General features: G+C 58.4%; 1 long non-coding RNA gene across 1 annotated transcript in view; it reads left to right on the top strand.

The window, feature by feature from the left end:
* Nucleotides 1-16,276, top strand: part of LOC127479900 (uncharacterized) — a 28,187-nt gene extending 11,911 nt beyond the window's left edge. The window contains exon 3 of the long non-coding RNA XR_007907707.1: nt 15,190-16,276. This is a non-coding gene — a long non-coding RNA (uncharacterized LOC127479900). The remainder of the gene's footprint in view (nt 1-15,189) is intronic.
* The last annotated feature ends 777 nt before the right edge of the window (nt 16,277-17,053 follow it).

Here is a 17,053-nt window from a genome sequence, read left to right as displayed (position 1 = left end):
ATGTTTATTAATCAGGCAGCAGCATTTGGGCACGAGCCGCGCGAGGCAATCGCTCCGAGAGAGGAGAGAGAGCTGCCCTGCTCTCTGTTTTCCTTGGCAAACTGTCAGGATCCTCAGCTCCCTTTAATGACCACGCACAGGGAACAAGGAGGTCTCCGTGGGAGGGGTGAATCCTGCCAGCTCAGAGCACCACGGATCCTAATTATGCTTAAAAGCCAAAACGCAGAGGGGCGGGTGCTCTGGGCAAGGAGCAAAGGCTCTGTGGGGCAGCAGGATGGCCACAGAGCAGGGATGCTCCTCACCTCCATCCTCCTGCTGGGTGGGGTGTGCTGTGGTGGATTTGGGGTGGGCATGGACCTTGGGAGAGCACTGCTCTTAACCTTTCTCCTCCTGCCGGGTTGTGGATTAGCCACAGGGCAGGGGAAGGGGGATCTGCTGGCCCTGCAATAGTGTCCTGTTCCTTCCCAGCCCTCTTTGGAGCTGCTGGAACCTCCCTGAGCAGCAGTTCCAGGTCACACCTGAGCTCTGTGATCCGAGCCTGTGCTCTGACCTCTCCCAGCAGGGCGACTCTCCCACAGAGCCCCGTGCTGGGAGCTGTGACAGCCACAGCAAATCCCTGGAGCAGCCTGTGGGCAGCCTGTGACCTCTGCCCGCTGCTGCCAGCCCTCCAAATTAGCAGGGCCTCATTAGCAGTGCTGGCAGCAGAGCCTGGCACTGCCCTCAGCCGTGGTGGTGTCCCTGTTGGGGCTCCTGGGCTGTCCAAGCATCGTCACACACCCAGCGGGCTGGGGGGGTCCATCCCAGGGCTTTTCCTCCTGCTCCTGCAGCTCCAAAACAACTTGGGAATCACAAAGGGGGAGGGGAGGTTTTCTCTGCTGCCAGGTACTGTCAGAGAGTGGAATGATCCCGTGGAATCTTTGTTGGGGGGGTTTTGGGTGAATTGCCCACTCTCATCCCGCGTTGTGATGACGTTGTTTCCATTTTTGGGGGGGAGGAAATTTTTGGTTTGGTTTTGGCTGGTTGGTTTTGTCAGTGTGAGTGGAGGTTGCGTGCTGCATGTGGATTTTAGTGATAATTCTTAAATATTGCTCTTAAATCAGAGCCCAGGCTCTGAGTGGGCTCTGCCCCTCTCTTTATTGCCAACAGTGATGCTGCTGCAAGTGGAGCGGCCCCAGTGCAGCCCACCCTGCCCTTATCCTCTGTTTCCTGCAGGGAAAACGGGTATAAAATACTGATTTGGAGCCTGGTGGAACAGAGCTCCCTGCCTTGGTGGCTCCCTGTGAGCCCCAGGCAAGGGAACAAGGAGCTGCCACCACCCAGCCCTTCCTGAGCCAGGGCAGCTGTGTCACCCTGGGTGGGGGTACAAGGGAGTTGTGTCATTTATCTGGGCTGTGTGACAGTGGGGGAACATTCCCAAATTCCTGGCACTGCTCCCACAGTGGTCCTGGCACCCAGCCCTGGGCAGGTGACCTTAGTTTTATTCCCAGCCACAGCTCCATAATTCCCCAGGGAGCAGATGAGCAGCAGCCCTGGCCCGGAGTGCAGAGCCTGGGCTCGCTATAAATAGATTAGTCCTTAATCCTAAAAAGATAAACCAGTGCTGCTACTCAGGCAGATTAAGTGATATTGGGGGGAATTTTCCAGCCTGTGGAGTGGGAGGATGGAAGTGATGAGCATTCCCTGCTCCATGACTGTCCCACTGCTGGGCTGTCCCACGGAGCCCTCACTCCTTCCCCACAGCACCCACCCTCACCCTCTGCCTTTTGGGTTTTTAGGTGTAATTGGGATAAATGGTGCTCCCAGATGGCACAGCTCATGTAGCCAGCAGTGGCTCGTGGTGTGGGGGACGCAGCTCTGCTGTCACATGCAGGGATGCTCAGGAATTGTGGATATACTGGCCTGGAAGGACATGAGAGGATGTGTATCCACGGCAGATAAAAGCCAGCCCTGTGTTTGCCACAGGCTGCAGCTGCCTCCCAGCACTGTGACACAACGTGAGGCTTCCTGTCGTGTGGAATGTGACTTTAACAACCTTATAATTTAGCAGAGTGAGGATTTCTCTTTGATTCCTTTTTTCCCCTCACGTGCCTTTCCCCCCCGGCTGGCACCGTCCCCGGAGCGCCCCTTCCTCAGGCACGTTCTGCTGGGTGGAGGAATGGGGTCTTTGAGGAAGCAGGAATGACAATAATGACACACACAGCATGGTTTGCCAGGTGATGGGCTGAATCCCCCAATGTTTTCAGCGAGTGCAGGTAGGAAATAACCACCTTGTGCAACACGAGGTCGTTTCGTGCCTCTAACGAGGCGGCGGCGGCGTTGAGGTGTCGAGGGAGTTGTCTGCATCTCGTGCTTTGAGGCTGATTTCAGGCAGAACATGCCTTTCCTCTGTTATCCACATCAATACAAACAGGAGGGAGGCTCGAGGAAGGCAAGGAATAATTTTTAATTGGGTGCTGAGGCTCCAACCTGTGACACTGGGAGCACCCTGACACTGCTCCCGCTCGGAGGATGCTCCTGCATCCTTCTTGTTACTGGGAAGGGAGCTGAGGCTGTTGGAGCTGGTCTAAGCACACAGAGGAAGAGGAGGCATCTTCTGAGGAACCTTTGGGGTCTGTCCATCAGTGTTTTCTCTCTGAAAAAAAGCTGAATTGAGGCCACAAGCTCTGCCGGGGAAGATGCGGAGACGGTGACGTGGCTCGTGGGTGAGAATCGTGGGGAACGTGCTGCTGTTTCCATGAGCTGGATGCAGTTACCAGGCAAAGCCTCACTCCTGATGCCTCTTTCTTGGCCATGCAGGCAGTGAACCCCTTGTTTGGGCCGTGGTTGCCGTGCTGCTGGAGGGAGCAGCTCGGGAACAAGCTGTTCTGAAACACAACAAACCCACTCGCCGTGTTCCCTCGGGGGAATCAGCTCCCTCCACGTGTACCTTAAACTCACCTGGAGCCTCCAGCTGCCTCTCCTTGAAGGAAGAGGCAAAACTGTTCTGTCTGTGCCACACCCCTCTCCCTGGGAGCTCAAAGTGGGGTCCCTCACTGGGAATTCCAGCTGGGATCTGCAGTGGGGGAATCTGGGCCCAAGCCCTGCACAGGGAGATGGGGGTTCAGCTCAAGCAACTAAAGGAGGTTTTCCGACGTGTGAGGTTTTTTTCCCTTGTCTTAGAGGGGCTGGAAAAGGTCTCCTGGCAGCTTGTTAAGAGCATTTCACTTGCCAGTGTTTGTTTCTGCTCTGGGAAATGCAAAACATGTGCCCCAGCCTGCAGGAAGGCCACTTTTTAAAGGTTAGAAGTAAATAATAGAGATTAATAGCAATAACAGTCTTGGTATCGTGTTGCAAACATAGGCCTTGAGTAAATCTGAAGGTTACCAAATAAATAATAGTGATAATCTTGTGTATTTTTACTCCTTTGGCTTTGAAAGCTGGTTTTAAAAGGGTTTCTGAGCAGGGAAGTGGATGCAGGGAAGGGGCAGGAGTCTCCCTGAGGCCCTGGGGGTTATTTGGGGAATGTGGGGCAGCCAAAGGTGTTCCTTCAAAGGCTCTTCCCTTCCATGCTGAGGAGATCCTTGGAGAAGTGATGGGAGCAGAGGAGGAGGCTGGTGCTCCCCATAATTCCCAGGAATGTGAGGTGGTTAATGCCTGGATGGGGTTTTTGGTGGCTGCAGAGCCTGGAGAGGGGCTGATGAGAGTTTGCAGCATCTGAAGGCAAACCCAACTTTATCCATCAGGGGTTAATCCTGCTCCTGACCCCAAACCCTGGCTAAAAAAAATCGATTTACTCTTGTGATTCTGTTTGGGGCAGTGAAGGGCTTTTAGCATCAGCTGGGGAAAGGAAAGGGATGTCTCCTGAGTTACTGGAAAGGGCTCAGACGTTATTTTTGGTGTTTCCAAGCAGGCAGAGGTCCTGGACAGATCCTGCTGCTCCCCCCCCCCAGCAGTGGTGCCTTATTTTTGGCTGTGGTCAGCCTTGAGTCACAGCTGCAGCAACACAGAATCAGCTCCAGCACCTCGTGGTGCTTGGAGGGACTTGTCCAACTAGTGTTGGTTTGTCACTCCCCAGGGAAAACAATATTCCAACACCCTTTCCAGGGAGCAAAGAGGACTGGTGTGGTTTTCCCTCCTCCTGGTTCTCCAGGCTGGCTCCTTGGCCAGCCTTCCTTTTCCAGGCTCAGCCCTGGGGTTGGGTGTTTGCTCAGGGGGGGCTTTGCACAATCTCAGGAATTACTTGGAGGGCTTGGAGCCCATCCCAGGTGGTGCCCAATTACTGATGGAAGGGAGCAGGATGTTTTCTGGTCACTCAGCTTTTTGCAGCAGCTAAAAAAATCACTATTGACTGTTTCCCCAGGAGGGCAGGAAAATCCTCTGCATTAACCAGGTGAGCCCAGCCTTGCTGCAAAAGCACCTTCTGTACCCACTTGAAAACAGCAGAGTGCTGAGAGGAAGGGGTTTAAATTTTAATTACACCTGGCACAGGCTCAGGGTGAATTTTTGGGCTTCAAATGGAGGGTTTTTTTTTTCGCTGCTGGGTTTAGTGCAGAGACACCGGATTCGAGGTGGATTTGCTGACTGGTGCAATGTGACACAGCCCTGAAGGTTTTAACTCTGCCACTGAGCACAAAGAGCTTTCCTGGCCCTTCTCCCACCCGGAGCTGGTTTGTGTTAAAATCTTGCCGTGGGCGGAAAAAAAGAAAAAAAAAAAAAAGAAAGGATATTCCCAGCACTGGGCACTGGGAAATCCTCCTGGGGGTTCAGAGAGTCACACAATGGTTTGGCTTGGAAGGGGCTTTAAGGCTCATTGTCCCATGGGCAGGGACACCTTCCACTGTCCCACGTTGCTCCAAACCACATCCAAGCTGGCCTTTAACACTTCCAGGGACGGGGCAGCCACAACTTCTCTGGGTTCCCACCCTCCAGAGAGACTCTGCTGCTGCCTCTCGTTGCTCCCTGGAGCTCAGTGCATCTGGCAGCTTTTATTGCTCCTGCAAACCAAGGGAGTTTGTGCCTGGCCAAGGCCTTTCCTGGAATTGCCTCGGAGCTTTGGTGCCGTAACCCTCGGAATTCCGAGCTGGGGAGCAGAGAGGTGAGCAGGGGATCCCACTCCAGCAGTGCCCAGGCTCTGTCTCCTCCCTTTGGGTGCCCAGCTGCCTCTGAAGGGGGAAATTTCTGTGCCTCTGAATGGATCTCATTCCCTTGTACAGGATCCAGATGGCACAGGGCTGCCTGTCCTCGGGAGTAAACACAGCCGGCACTGGGAATGCTGTGCCCAAACCTTCAGCGCTGCTTGGCTGCTTTCCTTGGCATGTCCATCCTGGGCTCCTTCACTTCTCACCTCTTTGGGAGCTGCAGGGGTCACCCCATGGCCGGCAGTGGGGTCCTGGCACCCAGAGCCACCCTGGCACAGGGGAGGTTTCCCAGGAGCTGAGGGGAGCAGGGCACAGGCAGCGCCTTTGTTCAGCTGCAGGTCCTGCTTTTTGAGCATAAAACTGGGACTGGGAGAGAAACTTGCAGCCTGAGGGAGGGTTTGGCAGGTCTCCATCAAAGCTGGGGTCTGGTCCCCAGGGTCCCCAGCTGCTGTTTTCCCAGCAATACTTTTCCAGCTGCGGGGACACCTTCAGTGTCACCCTGCCAAGCCACAGTGCTGGGTTTGGGTACTTCTCATGAGCTCCTGAGCATCTCCCGTGGCTGGTGGAGAGGCCAAGCCAGAGGTCTGCAGTTCCAGGAGTGCTGGGGAGAGCTGCCTCCAAGTCCTGGGTGTCCCCAAGGGGGACATGGCCACCAGCACTTGGGACCGGTGGTCCCGTGCCACCAGCCCTGGGAACGGCAGCATTTTGCTGCCCTCTAGTGAGGTCTGGCAGCCGGGACCCTTTGGGGTCCCCACAGCACCCACACCTCCCTTTGGGGTCCCCACAGCACCTACAGCTCCCTTTGGGGACCCCAGGGCACGTCACATCCCTGCAGGTTGGTGGCACTTCGTGGTGGGAGCCGTCCCTGGGTGGCAGCTCCACGTCCCACTGCAGGACGAGCCACCGGCTTTAACTGACCCCCAGAGCAGCTCTGTGCCCCCCTTCCCAGGCCTGGTGGGACCCCACCTTGTCTCCCTGCCATGCCCTGGGCTGCAGGGTGCTGTCACCGAGGTGTCACCCCCTGCCACCCCTTTCCTTTGGGATCTGCTCTTTGCCGAGCAGTGAGGAGACATTTACCCTGACTCTGCCTGGGCAGCTGCTGCTGCGTGTAAATAATACAAATTAATTAAAAGGAAAATCAAATCTAGGCTCGTTTGTAATTAGATAATCCACAAGCCCCTGGTATAATTAATTATGTTAATAGGGCTCTGTGAAGGCGCAGCGGGTCCCGGCGCGGGGTTGGGAGCAGAGGGAATGTGGGATGGGTGGCTGGGGGTGCTGAGCTCTGCTCCCTGCACATGGATGGGGCTGGATCCCTGTCCCTGGCATGGGGACTGCTGTTCTTTCCCACTGCATGGCTGTGCAGACACAGCCCTGACCCTGGGGATGCTCATCCCCATCCCAGTGGGTCTCAGCTGAGGGAGTTTTCCATCCCCACGGATGTTTGGGCTCCTTGCTCGTGGTTCCCCAAGCCCAGGCTCACCCTGGATCCTTTGCTGCTGCTCCCTGTGCTCCACACCAGCTCTCCTGGGTGTCCTGGCAGTGGGAGACCCCTGGCACATCCAGCATTCCTGCTGGTGTTTGAATCCAGCCTGAGGCCTTCCACAGAGCATCCCTGTCCTGGGATGCAACGTATCCTTGTCCTGGAGGGCAGAACATTCCCCTCCTGGGGTGAAGAGTATCCCTGCCTTGGGGCGTGGAGCATCCTTGTCCCAGGGTGTGGAACATCCCTGTCTCAGGGTTCAGAGCATCCTTGTCCCAGAGTCCACAGCATCCCTGCTTTGGGGTGTGGAGCATCACTGTCCTCATTGTCCTGGGGTGCAGAGCATCCCTGTCCTGGGGTGCAGAGAATCCCTGTTCGGGGTTGCAGAGCATCCTTGTCCTGGTATCCAGAGCATCCTTGTCCTGCTATCCAGAGCATCTCTGTCCTGGAATGCAGAGCATCCTTGTCCTGTGGACCAGAGCATCCCTGTCCTGGGGTGCAGAGCCAGCCCAGGGCTCTCACAGAGCAGGGTGGTGATGGGCAGGCTGAGGCCGTGGGTGCTGGCAGAGCTGCCCGCTGTGGGCAGCCCGTCCTGGGAGGGAGGAGGATTTCCCTGGGAGGAGGATTTCCCCGGGAGGAGGATTTCCCTGGCAGCAGCTTCACCGCGGCAGAGGGCAGCAGCAGGCTGGGCAGCAGCAGGCTGGGCAGCAGCAGGCTGGGCAGGGCGGTGCCCGGGGCCGTCCCCCCGCAGTGCAGCGGGGTTTGGGTGCCATGCCAGCCGTGGGACACGGGGTGGGCACCCCCGGGCGTGCCAGGGTTGGTATTTCCGACGTGGTGCCCGGGGCGTTGGCAGCAGGGGAATAATTCAGCTCAGGGAGCTCAGGGAGCACGTCTGCAGCAGAGAGGGAGGGGGTTTGAGCTTCCCTCTGCTCCCCCCCGGGGGTCTGATCCGACCCCTCCTGCCCAGGCACAGCAGGATGGGATGCCATGTGTGTGCCCCTGTGTGCAGGGGCCTGTCCACACGTCCGGCTGCCAAGGTGGAATGTGCAGGTGGATGCCCCAAGGATGGGCCTGTTGCACCCCCAGGGACCCTCCTGGCACGGAGGCTCTGGCTGGCAGGTGGCAGTGGGGGGTGCCACCAGCACCCCCAACACACTCCCTTCCTGCCCTCTCCTTTCTTTCCCTGATTTTTTGTCTTTCCCACTCCTGCAGGCAGCAGCATTCCCAGCTCTGGCAGCAGGGACAGGGATGGGATGGCCAGGAAAGGGTCTGGGGTCTTCCCAGCCAGCCCACCCCCTCTGCAGTGCTCCTGGCACTCCATGCCTGCCTGTGCCAGCCAGGAAAGGACCTGGCACAGCGTTTTCCTCCTGTTTGATGGTCTGTTATCCTCCAGGGACATGCAGGGAAGCGCAAGGACAAGGACAGGGACATCAGATATGAGAGCTGAGCGGGGAAGCCGTTCCCCTGGGGAGCAGCTGGGAAGGTCCCGTCCTTCCCGGGAAAGAAAACACCCTGTGCTGTGGGGTGTGGGTGGCTGTCACCACCCCTGTCACCTGTGGGGCTCTGTCCGGGCTGGGGGAAGGATCAAAGAGCTCCCCTGGAAGTGGGATTCACCAAGTCATCCTGGTGTGAAGGGGTGGGAAGAGGCAGGGCTGGGGCTGCGGGAGGACGGAGCCTCTTCCCGGCAGATGAATGGAGGCTCCTGCCAGGAGTGCGGGTGTTAAACGGCTGCTGTCAGTCAGGATTAGGGCTGACACTTCCAGCCTGACAGGGGAGAAGATGTTGTCAGGAAAGCTCGCAGGGCTCGGGGCGGGCGAGGAGTGAGTTTGTCTTCCCAGGGATACAAATCCATCACCCCCTGGGAAGTGCCCGATCGTTAATCACAGCCTGGCTGCAGGCACGGGGCTGCCGGGGCAGGGATGGGCACGCACGTGTACGGGCACGTGGGGCACGTGTACACACGTGTACAGGCATGTGTGACCTGTGTGCACACGTGTACAGGCATGTGTGACCTGTGTGCACACGTGTACAGGCACACACAGGCTGTGCACACACCTGCACATACAGGTGTGTCCTATATACACACCTGTACATACACACCTGTCCTGTGCACACACCTGTACAGGCACACATGGCCTGGCACACACCTGTATGTGCACACATGTCCTGTGCATACCCCTGTACAGGCACACACGTGCTGTGCACACATCTGTATGTACAAACACATGTCCTTTGCACACACCTGTACATACATGTCCTGTACACACACGTGTACAGGCACACATGTCCTGGGCACAAACCTGTATGTACAAACACATGTCCTTTGCACACACCTGTACATACATGTCCTGTACACACACATGTACAGGCACACACATGTCCTATGCACACACATGTACAGGCACACACATGTCCTGTGCACGCACCTGTACAGGCACACATGTGCTGTGCACACCCCTGTACAGGCACACACGTGCTGTGCACACACATGTACATGCACACCCCTGTAGAGGCACACACGTGCTGTGCACACCCCTGTACAGGCACACACATGTCCTGTGCACACCCCTGTAGAGGCACACACGTGCTGTGCACACACCTGTACAGGCACACATGTCCTGTGCACACCCCTGTACAGGCACACACGTGCTATGCACACCCCTGTACAGGCACACACGTGCTGTGCACACCCCTGTAGAGGCACACATGTGCTGTGCACACCCCTGTACAGGCACACATGTCCTGTGCACACACATGTACATGCACACCCCTGTACAGGCACACATGTCCTGTGCACACCCCTGTACAGGCACACACGTGCTGTGCACACCCCTGCACAGGTGGCAGGCAGCCGTGTCCTCCCTGTCCCTGCTTTCTCTGAGCCTCACACTCTCCTCAGGTATTCCGAGAGCTGGGAGCGGAGAAAGCCCTGGGGACACCTTGAATTAAAGGGTAATTGTTCCATATTTTCCGGCTGCCTTTTAAATAAAATAATCCAAATAACCCCCTGTGAGCCCAGCCTTTGCGCCAGCCTCCGGGAGATTCCACACGGGGACTTTATAGCCCAAAACTCCATAAAACTGAGCCGGAATTACCTCGTTCTCCTTGGAAACAATTACAGTTTTTATCTGTGGATATTAAAAGGGATGATTGTTCGGTGTAGTTAAATCTTCTCCTTTTTTATGTAATTTAATCTTTATGGATCTGGGTTGGCGGGTGTGGGGCTGCCCTGCCGTCCTTGCTGGATGCCAATGGGGCTCCTGGGACGGGGAGAAGGATTTGGGGGGGGGGGAGTTTGGGGGTGCACAGCTGTGATAAGGAGCCAGAAACCATCCCAGCTTCCCTTGTCACGGTGGGAGAAAGGGCAGGGATAAAGTTTTAGGAGTAGGCAGGACCCCTTGGCTGCATCCCACTCCTGGTGCCCCGGCACCGCTGCCCTGCCGCCCGCTCTAATCCCAGGTAATTGGATTTACAGGGAGTGCTGTATCCAATTACACAATCCTAATTAACAGCCCGAAGTTACAAGTGTGATGTGTCTTGCTTTCAGCAATTATGATTAATTTTTTCCAGGATACACACGCAGCCCTTGATTACAGGATCCGCGGGCAGCGGGAGCTGAATGCTGATAATTGAGCCGTCAGCGAGGAGGAGGAGGCACCACACGGGGTGATGGGCACAGCCCTGGAAGTCGAGGGTCCTGCTGGTTCCCCCCCCCCGGGTGACAGCAGCTTTTGGGAAGAGAGAGAGGGATGTGGGGCATGGCTGGTGTCCCCACGTGTGGGGATGTGTCTCTTCTCCGTGCAGGGAGCACCGGATCCGGGGCTGCATCACCAGCAGGGAAGGAAGGGGGTTCTCCCCCCCTGCTCTGCTCAGGTGAGACCCCACCTGCAGTGCTGGGACCCCCAGGATAAGGAGGACGTGGAGCTGCTGGAGTGAGTCCACAGAAGGCCACGGAGATGCTCCAAGGGCTGGAGCACCTCTGCTCTGGAGACAGGCTGGGAGAGCTGGAGGTGTTCACCTGAAGAGGAGAAGGCTCCCTGGAGATCCCTTCTCCAAGCTGTTCCGTGCCTTATTGCTCTGTTTGCCGTTCCTTATTATTATGTTCCCAAGCATCCACAAGTTCCCAGCTTGGGACATTAATCCAGCACAAGCCAGAGGCTTATCCAAATAGGGACTCTTCCTTGGTGGGTTTTAAACTAAACTTGATAAATCCTTCATAAAAGAGAAAGGGCTTTCATCTCCGACGGGTCCGCGGAGGAGCCGACGAGGGACGAGCGCTCCGGTGCTGCACATCTTCATTTGCTCCTGGATTCTCCCCAGGAGCTCCAGCTGCACATTTACTCCTGTTCCCGCTGTGTTTTTACCTGCTGGTGGTGAGATCCCAGCCTGGGGACGGGACCCGAGGCCGTGCTCCCAGCTTTGGTGTCCCACAGGAGCCAGGATTTGGGGCTGGTGGGATCTTGGGGATGTGCTGACGGGCAGGAGGGGCCTCTCCTTTGGTTGTGCCTTCCTGGGAGCATCCCAGTGGCTCTGTGCCTCCTGCCAGCGTGGCAAGCAGGGCCATCTGCCCACGTCCCTGCCAGCTGCCCTTGCTGCCCAGCCCTCTGTCCCCCTCCACCTCTGCTTGGCTGCCTGGATTCGGGAGCGGCAGGATGGGGCTGTGGGGCCACGTGTGGTGACAGGGACATTTCTTGGCTGCTGTGCTGGCCGAGGGCAGGGGGGCTTGACTTCCCTTTGCTGCCCCTGATGCTCTGCCCTGCCCAGGAAGCTCCAAACGGAGCGCTCAGAGCCACATCTCCGGCCTCTCCTTCTTTTTTTCTCCCCAGCCCTTGCTCCCTTCCTCCCCTCCTTCCTCTCCCTCTCCTCCCTCCAAGCCCCTCAGCTCCTCCGGTGCTCACGGCGGGCTTTGATCTCTGGAGAGCCCCTTCCTCACTCCGAACCCGCCGCAGCAGCGCTCGGGCGCAGACTCATTAAAATAGATGAGGCTCCCTTTGATCGCCGCGGTGCTCCCAGGACCTTTCCCACTGCCAGGCTTCAAGCGCAGCCGCCGCCTTTCATCCCTGTGCCGGCGAGGAGCTCGCCAGCCTGGAGACCCGGAGCTTCCGGGGCTGCTCCTCACTTTTCCAGGGAAAGGCTGGGGAGATCCCGGCCCGGGGGGAGCCCACGGGGACGGAGCAGGGCTGTGGTGCGTCCCCAGCTCCCGCCACCGAGGGATTTGGGGACACCCGGCAAGGACACGGGAGTATATTGGAGATGTGGGGAACGCTGGGGAAAACAGAAAGAGGAGGAGAAGGTGAAGATAAAAACAATCCCGGGGAAAAAAAAAAAAAAAAAAAAAGAGAAAGGCTTGGAAAGCAAAGGAGAAGGCAGCAAGGGTAGCTGCCCCCCTGGGCAAAGCTGGAGCTTGTTAGACCTTCCTAGCGACGTGTCTGAATTTGATAAAATAGGAATAATTAATCGTCTCCCCCCTCGCGGGTTGGGCTCTCTGTGCACTCCCGGCTCCGTGTGGTGCTGCCGGGGCCGAGCAGCTGCTGGGCTGAAAACTGGGGAGATTTGGGGGAGGGGGGTGGTGGTGAGGGTGCAGGGAGTGGGGATGTGGGATGCAGGGATGCAGCTGCAAGGATATGGGGATACAGAGAGGCAGGGAGTGGGGATGTGGGATGCAGGGATGTGGGATTTCAGGTGTGTGGGATGCAGGGCGTGGAGATGTTCTAGGGGGATCCCCAAAGGGAAGTGGCCCCTCTTGGGACCTGCCTTCCCACACGCACTAAGGGTGTGAAGGTGACATCCAGGGCATCCTGCAGGGCCACAGGGCACCCAGGGGGACACCGAGGGACAAACGTGGCTCCTGCCCTTTCCCACTCTGGCTCATCCACCTCCATCCCCACAGGAGCCAGCCCGGTCTGCAGGGAGCTGGAGAGCCAGAGCTCCCTGAACAAATATTTGCCCAGACTGCTAAAATGAGGCGAGTCCTGCTAATTACAACTAATGAACTGCCAGGCAGGCAGCCCTTGCCCTGTGTGCCACGGCCCTGCCACGGGCACGGGCACAGTCTCAGCTGCTGCCGTCCCGGTGGGGACTGTCCCCAAAACGTGCACGTGGCACCTGCCCCGTTGGGTGAACAGCAGCACCGAGGATGGCACTGTGTCACCGAGGGTCACACCGTGCCACCAAGGATCACGCCATGTCACCGAGGATCACAGGGTGCCACCGAGGATGGCATCATGCCATCAAGGATCATACCGTGCCACCAAGGATGTAGCACGACCCCTCAATCCCACCACGGCCCCTCTGTCCCACCGTGGTCCCTCCGTCCCACCACGGTCCCTGTCCCGGCTGGCAGAGCCTTCGCTGAGCCCTTAATAAGACGTGATTCACACACTGTGCTTAATTAGCGATTCAGTTAACGGCGTGTAATTCAGGCGCGACCCTGATTGCATCCGAATGCTACTTTATTTCTTCTCTGCCGCTTGCATTCTGAGCACTAATTATGCCTCTTTGGATGCTAATTGCTTCCCAGCCCTCTGCCGCTGTCTTTCCTGAGCAACATTTATTTTTCATGCGTCCATGTGTTTAAACTAAGAAAAGCCGGGAGGGAGGTGGGAGGAGGGAGCTGCCATCGGTCCAAGGCTTCGCCAAGATCAAACATGCCAGGAAGGTGAGCTGGGACGTGCGAGCGCAGCCGGCGGGGAGGAGTGAGCGTGGGAAAGGGCCAGGCTGCCCTCTCCTCCTGCTCCTCCTCTTCCCCCTCTTCCTCCAGCCTCTCCATCAAACCCCTCCTGCTCCCCAGGCTCGGCTCCCTTCTCCGTGGGGTGTCCGGGATGCGGGTCCCGGGGCCGGCAGCGATGCTGCTTTGCCACCAAGGACAGGAGCTCCCCGCAGGCTGTTGGGCCGCTTGGGGCATCCCAGTGTGGATGGAAACCACCCGTGCCAAGGGGTCAGGCTGGGATAGGGATAAAAAAGCCCTGGGGGAGCCAGCCTGGGGCGCTGGGTTAGGGATGAAGCCTTGGGGAGCTCAGGCTGGGGCAGGCAGGAGATGCCCATGGATGTGAACGAGCCAGGGGGTGAGTCCTGCCCACTCCTGCCCCCCGTGCCTCAGTTTCCCCGATGTGTTCCCCAATACCTGCGTTCCCCCAAACCCCAGAAGTGGAGCAGCGTTTTCGGATCCCAAATGCAAGTCTCCCATGTTTGCTGAGGTCCTGGGGGGGGTGTGGGCACCCACTGATCCCCAGGGGCTCCGGTGGCACCGGTGGAGCCGGGATGGTGGTTCTGGGGGCTCTGCTGGAGCCCGGGCTGGTGGCAGATGTGCTCACAGGGCACACACAGCACACGAGTGTCCCGTGCACACCGGCACCCGTGGGACCTGTCCTGCCCAGCCCCGGGGGTGCTGTGAGAAGCACTGGTGCAGGAACGTGGCTGCAGGAGCGTGGCTGCAGGAACGTGGCACGATGCCGAGCGGCGGGGCCGGGGCACCGAGAGTCGGCTTTTACGGCCCTCGGTAATGACTGTATCATTAACAGCGATTTAATTAGCTCAGCCACTCTCGGTAATGGCATCGCGGGGCCGCGAGCTGTGCTTGAGACGAGAGAGGTGTCGGGGCCAGACAGGCAGAGCCGGCAGTGTCCCTGTCCCCTGCCTGTCCCCTGCCTGTCCCCTGCCCTCCCGCGGGGTCAGGCTGGCCCTGCCCTGCTCCGTGCCTCAGTTTCCCCAGCCCTGAGCACGGCCATGCCCAGGGGCACATCCCGGTGCCCTGGGATGTTCCAGGGATGTGCCGGGGGGGACGGACTGGAGGACTGTGGACGTGCAGGACGGTGGCAGTGACTGCCCAAGGTCACAGCACGAGGGGAGAGACCCTGGTGCCCGTGACTCCCTCCTGCCGGCCCCTGGGTGCCCCCAGCAGCCCTCAGATGAGGGAAGATGAAGGGAGAGATCCCTGTTTTCATGCCTCTCCCGGCGCTGTCTGCACCTGCCGTGGCACAGGGGGGTGAGGGTCGGCGATGCCAGCGCTGGAGGAGCTGATTCCCGGGCCAAACCTGTTGGCATTAGCATTTTGCCTGGTGTTTCATGAATAGTTAATGGAAAGAGCCCGCAGAAGGGTCCCGCAGTACCTTGGAAAGCATCGCCATGAATATTCATCTGCTGGGGAGATGCAGACCAGGCTGAGTGACAGCTGTCAGTCTCCCAGCCCTGGGCATCCCGGGGGCAGGGATGTGCCCGGTGTGGGGCCGGGGGTCCTGGGGGCCCTGCTGGGCCTCGACAGCACCAGCCCGATGGCTGTGGAGCTCAGGGGGCTGGCACCGACCCTCAAGCACCGGGATTTGGAGCTGGCAGCTGGGATTTGGGCTGGCTCAGAGCTCTGAGTGCCGAGGGAGAGATCCCCAGTCCCTGGTGGGGAGGCTGGACACGGCTGCAGGCGGCCACTGGAGGGTTAAATCACGGCAGAGGTGGGAGGTGGGAGATGCTGCCTCTTGATTAGTGTCTGCATTGCGGGACATTAATGCAAAGTGTTATTAAGCCGTTGTTTCCCAGGGCTGACGTGCTCTGGGATGCCGGATGCTCCCGACAAACCCCCTTTCCCGGCTCCTGCAGGGCTGACTTCGGGCTCATCCCGCCGTGGTTTGGGCTGTGGAGGAGCTGCCTGGGTTGTGGAGGAGCTGCCTGCACCTGCGAGCCTCACTCCAGGATAATATTGACGCAATCGCGTTTATTTATTTAAAATGTTTGGCAGCGGGTGAGGGAGCAGAAGAACGCGAAACCCTCTTTGCATTGGATTCCTGCAGAATGGCCCTGCCACCCTGGCAGCCACCCGCCAATTAAAGATCCATCAGCAACAAGGAAAACAAACTCACGGATCCCTAACGCTCCATATTAAAAGTTAATAATAGAGCCGGCACCTGCAGCAAGAGAGGGGAATTAAGAGCAGCGCTTGGAGTAACGCGGTAAACGGAGGAGGGAGCAATTAACAGCCATAAAGAGATGAAGAGAAACAATTAGGAGGGGGCTGAGCACCGGCACGTGCACAGCCGAGCACAGGAGCGATGCGGATGTGCCACATCATAGGATCGGAGAATCATGGAATTATTTGGGATGGGAGGGACTTAAAGCTCTTCTCATTCCACCCCCAGGTTGCTCCAACCTGTCCTTGTGCACTCCCAGGGATGGGGCAGCCACAGCTTCTCTGGGCAACCTGTGCCAGGGTCTGCCCACCCTCCCAGGGAGGAATTTCTTCCCAAAATCCCATCTAACGCTGCCCTCTGGCAGTTTGAAGCCACTCCCCTCATCCTGTCCCTCCAGGCCCTTGTCCAGTCTCTCTCCATCTCTCCTATCAGCTCTTTCAGGTCCTGGAAGGCCACAATCAGGTCACCTCAAAGCCTTCTCTTCTCCAGGCTGAACAATCCCAGCTCTCCCAGCTTTTCCTCCCAGCAGAGCTGCTCCATCCCCCTGATCCTCTCGGTGCCTCCTCTGCCCTCACCCCAACAGCTCCACGTCCTTCCTGTGCTGGAGACCCCAGAGCTGGAGGCAGCTCTGCAGGTGGGCTCCCACTGCCCTTCCCACCATGCCAGGAGTTTCTGGGATGCTTTGCTGTCTGCAAAGACCACCAGGGCCCTGGGATAAATCCCACCCCTCCCCAGCCCATCCTTCCCCCTCAGCTTCCCCATCCTAACTCCCCAGCCCCCTGAGGTGCCCCCACCTCCAGCACTCTTAGGGGTGACCCGGGCAGCTCCAGCTCCTCACCACCACTCCCTCCCTGCCTGCATCGATCCCGTTTATTAAGCTATTAAATTATTTTGCTGTTTCAGAGCTGGGTCAATAAACACAGAAACGACCTTTCCCGTGGGCGGCTCCGAGCCCGGGTCGCATTGAGCGGTGTGGGGCTGCTGCTCCTCCCCTCCCACCTTTGGGATGCTCTCCCGGGAAAAAACAGGGAGCTGAGGCGGTGTGGGGCTGCCGCTCCTCCCCTCCCACCTTTGGGATGCTCTCCCGGGAAAAAACAGGGAGCTGAGGCGGTGTGGGGCTGCTGCTCCTCCCCTTCCACCTTTGGGATGCTCTCCCGGGAAAAAACCAGGGAGCTGAGGCGGTGTGGGGCTGCTGCTCCTCCCCTCCCACCTTTGGGATGCTCTCCCGGGAAAAAACAGGGAGCTGAGGCGGTGTGGGGCTGCCGCTCCTCCCCTCCCACCTTTGGGATGTTCTCCCGGGAAAAACCAGGGAGCTGAGGCGGTGTGGGGCTGCTGCTCCTCCCCTCCCACCTTTGGGATGCTCTCCCGGGAAAAAAACAGGGAGCTGAGGCGGTGTGGGGCTGCTGCTCCTCCCCTCCCACCTTTGGGATGTTCTCCCGGGAAAAACCAGGGAGCTGAGGCCGCTTTTGCAGCGCCAGTGGCTGTTGGAGGAGCGGTGGGATCGGGAGGATGCTCCCGGCCCCGGGGCAGGGCTGGGGAGGCTGCCCCGGGCTGTG

Source organism: Manacus candei, unplaced genomic scaffold, assembly GCF_025592945.1.
Source record: "Manacus candei isolate 608988 ecotype Guabito, Panama unplaced genomic scaffold, ASM2559294v1 h1tg000070l, whole genome shotgun sequence".
Taxonomy (NCBI): domain Eukaryota; kingdom Metazoa; phylum Chordata; class Aves; order Passeriformes; family Pipridae; genus Manacus; species Manacus candei.
The sequence above is the reverse complement of the archived record's forward strand: the minus strand, read 5'-3'. Positions and strand labels throughout refer to the sequence as shown.